Below are 5,603 nucleotides of genomic sequence, written 5' to 3'. Positions count from 1 at the left end.
ACCGCTGGACCAGTACTGCGGGAGTGCTGCACCGCTGGACCAGTACTGCGGGAGTGCTGCACCGCTGGACCAGTACTGCGGGAGTGCTGCACCGCTGGACCAGTACTGCGGGAGTGCTGCACCGCTGGACCAGTACTGCGGGAGTGCTGCCCCCGTTGGACCAGTACTGCGGGAGTGCTGCCCCCGTTGGACCAGTACTGCGGGAGTGCTGCCCCCGTTGGACCAGTACTGCGGGAGTGCTGCGCCTTTGAACCAGTAATGTCTTGGTGCTGCACCGTTGGACCAGTACTGAGGGAGTGCTGCACCGTTGGTCCAGTACTGAGGGAGTGCTACGCCTTTGAACCAATACTGAGATGGTTCTGCACCGTTGGACCAGTACTGTGGGAGTTCTGCACCGTTGGACCAGTACTGAGGGAGTGCTGCGCCTTTGAACCAGTACTGAGATGGTTCTGCACTGTTGGACCAGTACTGCGGGAGTGCTGCCCCGTTGGACCAGTACTGCGGGAGTGCTGCCCCGTTGGACCAGTACTGCGGGAGTGCTGCCCCGTTGGACCAGTACTGCGGGAGTGCTGCCCCGTTGGACCAGTACTGCGGGAGTGCTGCCCCGTTGGACCAGTACTGCGGGAGTGCTGCCCCGTTGGACCAGTACTGCGGGAGTGCTGCCCCGTTGGACCAGTACTGCGGGAGTGCTGCCCCGTTGGACCAGTACTGCGGGAGTGCTGCCCCGTTGGACCAGTACTGCGGGAGTGCTGCCCCGTTGGACCAGTACTGCGGGAGTGCTGCCCCGTTGGACCAGTACTGCGGGAGTGCTGCCCCGTTGGACCAGTACTGCGGGAGTGCTGCCCCGTTGGACCAGTACTGCGGGAGTGCTGCCCCGTTGGACCAGTACTGCGGGAGTGCTGCCCCGTTGGACCAGTACTGCGGGAGTGCTGAACCGTTGGACCAGTACTGAGGGAGTGCTGTGCCTTTGAACCAGTAATGTCTTGGTGCTGCACTGTTGGACCAGTACTGAGGGAGTGCTGCACCGTTGGGCCAGTACTGAGGGAGTGCTACGCCTTTGAACCAGTACTGAGATGGTTCTGCACCGTTGGACCAGTACTGTGGGAGTTCTGCACCGTTGGACCAGTACTGTGGGAGTTCTGCACCGTTGGACCAGTACTGAGGGAGTGCTGCGCCTTTGAACCAGTACTGAGATGGTTCTGCACTGTTCAACCAGTACTGAAGGAATGCTGCACTGTTGGACCAGTACTGAGGGAGTGCTGCGCCTTTGAACCAGTACTGAGATGGTTCTGCACTGTTGAACCAGTACTGAGGGAGTGCTGCACCGTTGGGCCAGTACTGAGGGAGTGCTACGCCTTTGAACCAATACTGAGATGGTTCTGCACCGTTGGACCAGTACTGAGGGAGTGCTGCACCGTTGGACCAGTACTGCGGGAGTGCTGCCCCGTTGGACCAGTACTGCGGGAGTGCTGCCCCGTTGGACCAGTACTGCGGGAGTGCTGCCCCGTTGGACCAGTACTGAGGGAGTGCTGCACCGTTGGACCAGTACTGCGGGAGTGCTGCACCGTTGGACCAGTACTGCGGGAGTGCTGCCCCGTTGGACCAGTACTGAGGGAGTGCTGCACCGTTGGACCAGTACTGCGGGAGTGCTACACCATTGGACCAGTACTGCGGGAGTGCTACGCCTTTGAACCAATACTGAGATGGTTCTGCACCGTTGGACCAGTACTGCGGGAGTGCTGCCCCCTTGGACCAGTACTGCGGGAGTGCTGCCCCGTTGGACCAGTACTGCGGGAGTGCTGCCCCGTTGGACCAGTACTGCGGGAGTGCTGCCCCGTTGGACCAGTACTGCGGGAGTGCTGCCCCGTTGGACCAGTACTGCGGGAGTGCTGCCCCGTTGGACCAGTACTGCGGGAGTGCTGCCCCGTTGGACCAGTACTGCGGGAGTGCTGCCCCGTTGGACCAGTACTGCGGGAGTGCTGCCCCGTTGGACCAGTACTGCGGGAGTGCTGCCCCGTTGGACCAGTACTGCGGGAGTGCTGCCCCGTTGGACCAGTACTGCGGGAGTGCTGCGCCTTTGAACCAGTAATGTCTTGGTGTTGCACTGTTGGACCAGTACTGAGGTTGTGCTGCATTGTTGGACAATTTCTGAATGAGTGCTGCACTTTGCTCCAGTACTGAGGGAGCTCTGTAATGTTGGACCAGTACTGATGTGGTTCTGCACTGTTGGACCAGTACCGAGGGAGCGCTATGCTTTTGGAGTAGCGCTGCTGCGAGAGGCGCTATCCAGATGGAGTTCTACGTTGTGTTTTGGAGCACCATTCCAAGGAGACTGGGTGGACTTTGTCCTGTGGAGCCATCCCCTCTAAACAAAGTTACCTGTTCGTGATCATAACTCTTTATGCTGTGTACAAATTGGTTGTTTTTAATACATTACAAATTATGTGCTAAAATATGCTCGTCTTATTTTCCTCTTTTCTGCATACATCAACCAGCAGACGAGAACTCACACCCAGCCCACCCCACCCCCTCGCCTCTGCTTCCTGGAGCTGTCCTCACGCTGCACATTGTCATGGCTTCACAAGCCTCTGATTTCAAATTAGAACACTTTCAGTCAGTGAGTTCCAAGAGAAAATAAAAAAGATCTGTCTTTAATCCTCTGGAGTGTAATACATATGATTTTGTCAATGTGTCCTGGCACTCGACTGTACTTTGTAAATGAATGTCTATTCCAAGGACATGGTGGTACATCGTCTGTCAGAGATGCAATGCCTGTCAGGAGAAGAACATCTTCATGGCTATCATCAGGATTTAAAGCAAATGTTCAGTCCCAAGAATTATAACTACTGCCAAAAAACAAATTAATTTCCCTTTTTCAGACGAATGAGCTCGCAGTTCTGCATTCTTTGATCTGTAAAATGTTCCCAGTTTGAAAAGGGGGCCCTGCTGTGAGTTTTCATGGCCCCACCTAGCAGGCACTGCCCGGCGCCACCTCTCCTCCGGTGCAGCCCTCTCCCAGCCTGGTCCTTCCAACAATGCAGCTATTTTAACCCTTTCCAAGGGGAGCTGCTGCATTCGTAATACCCCTCCAACATACCCCAGTGCAGCCCTGACAGAGCTGTTCAATCAGTCCTGCTCCTCCAACAGTGCTGGATTCCAGCAGTACAGTTCTTATAATACTGCCACGCCCCGTTAATACTGCCTTCCTGACAGTGTTCTGTTTGATCACTCTCGTGTCTGCGGTGGAGCTGTGTGCTGTTGGACTCTGCAGTACTACAGGTGCCAGTGGGGTGTCAGATCAGATCAGGTGCTACTTATTGTCATGCAATAGTATAATTTACATTTTTAAAATTGAGACATACAGCACAATAACAGGCCTTTTTGGCCGCCCAATTACACCCGATTGGCCTACAGCCCCCTGTATGTTTTGGACGGTGGGAGGAAACTGGAGCCCCCAGAAGAAACCCACGCAGACATGAGGAGAACGTACAAGCTTGTTGCAGACAGCATGGGATTCAAACTCTGATCCCAGTCGCTGGCGCTGTAACAGCATTGGACTCTCTGCCTCGCCAACCAAATTACACATCTTCCACAAAATTTCCTTTAGTCTGCCATAAGGCAGACTAAGATTCACCATCACCAATTGCACAGCGCCCCTTACAGTCAGAGAAAAAGAAGCAAAAGGGAGTCCCCCTTGGAGTTGCTGAGTGTCCGAGGAATCAACTCCAGCACCTCCTGCAAGACTCCAGCTCAGCTCAAACTATTGGCAAGCCAAGCTCCAGAAAACGAGGAAGCCTTCAGCCTTTCTTCCCCTCAGCACCCTCTCGAATCCCGGTTCCCTCAGCACCCTCTCGAATCCCGGTTCCCTCAGCACCCTCTCGAATCCCGGTTCCCTCAGCACCCTCTCGAATCCCGGTTCCGATACCTGGTTCCCATGTGCCAGTCTCCAGCAGCCCCGCAGCCCGGGAGAGTCCTTTAATCGCAAGCCTGTGTGTGCCCTACAGCCACTGAGCCTCTCGCTGGTCCGCAGGGTGCTATCAGTCTTTATGGCAACGCCTCGTGGGCAAGGCTGATTCACATTCAAACGGCACCTTCTTAAATATGCACTTTGCAGGAAGGGTCATTGGATAACAATCAATGAAAACAAACAGCCTCAGGTTAGAAGCCTGTGCCTTCAATTTTGCCCAACTCAGGACAGAACAATTGATGTTACCAGGACTTCACAAATCACAACCATCCTACACAGTACATTCACTCACTGAGCCATCTTCCAAAAGACAAAGTGATTAGAGTTAATGGTTGAAATATCATGAATAATGATTGGGGTTTAGCTTTCATGTTAAGGTTTAGAGTTTAATTTTTGGGATGATTAAGGTTGACTTTATAATTAGGTTAATCGATGATTAGTAGTTTAAGTCAACCATTCTCAAAAGGGCCCTAAGGCATATCTTACCCCCCCACTCCCACTTCCCGTTTAGGGCCACAGCACATTTAAGTAAAAGTCCTCTTTTCTCCTCACGTAACTTCAATATATTTTGTTTTTTTTTGCATAGTCAGTAGTACAGGGAAATTTTCCCTGTGGAAAATCTCACAACCTGAGTCTCAGCTTGGACAAGATGAACGTGGACTTCAGGAAGACCAGGGATGAACACCCTCCGCTGCACATCAACCACTCTGTAGTGGAGAGCACCAAGTTCCTTGGAGTTCACTTAACTGTTGTAGACACTCAACATCTCCTCACTTGTCAGGAGGTGCAGTCACCTTTTGGGCCTTCCTGATGGCACTTCCTGAGAAGACAGAAGCGAGCCAAGGCGACCGGCCACCATCCTAGCTGGCTGCATCACGGTGTGGTGGAGTTGTTGCAGAGAAATGGGTGAGAGGCCAATCCACAGGACCGTAAGAGAGGCAAAGAGGATCACTGGAGTCTCCCTCTGCCTCCACCAACCCCCCCCCCCCCCCCATTGACGTGATCGTTTCCTGACGAGGACCCCTTTCACCCCGCATATGGCATCTTTCAGCTGCTCCCGTCGGGGAAGAGATACAGGAGGATCACAGCCAGACCCACCAGCCTGAGGGACAGCTTCTTCCCACGGGCAGTGAGAAGGCTGAACGACCAAAGGAACAGCTCACACTGACCCTCTGAGACTCTCAAATCCACCAAGCAATATTTATTTTTTTAGATTAATACATATTGTTTGTCTGTATGTGTGTTATGTCTGGTTGTATGTCTGCGTGTTTTGCAGACATGAAACACAGTTTCATCGGGTTCTACTTGACGACAATAAACTTGGCTTGAGAAGAGTCCAAAACCTGACTGCTTCACAGGGAAGGGGGCCCATAAATTGGGTGGCCAGGTATAATATTAGGGTTATTGACTTTAGTAGTTAGAGTTATTTGTTGGTATTTCAGGGTTTGTATTTCAGTATTACAATTTAGGATTAGGTTTGGATTTAAGGGTCAATGATAAAGATTTTGTACTCCAGTTTATTTTAGAATTTGGCGTCAGGTTAGTACAGTGAAACCTCGTTAGAACACAATTCGTTAATCCGTGGAATCGCTTATAGCGTGGGTGATTGTGGACCCCAAACTTTGCAAATAAGTTG

Source organism: Narcine bancroftii, chromosome 13 (genome assembly GCF_036971445.1).
Source record: "Narcine bancroftii isolate sNarBan1 chromosome 13, sNarBan1.hap1, whole genome shotgun sequence".
In the NCBI taxonomy this organism is placed as follows: Eukaryota; Metazoa; Chordata; class Chondrichthyes; order Torpediniformes; family Narcinidae; genus Narcine; species Narcine bancroftii.
The sequence above is the reverse complement of the archived record's forward strand: the minus strand, read 5'-3'. Positions refer to the sequence as shown.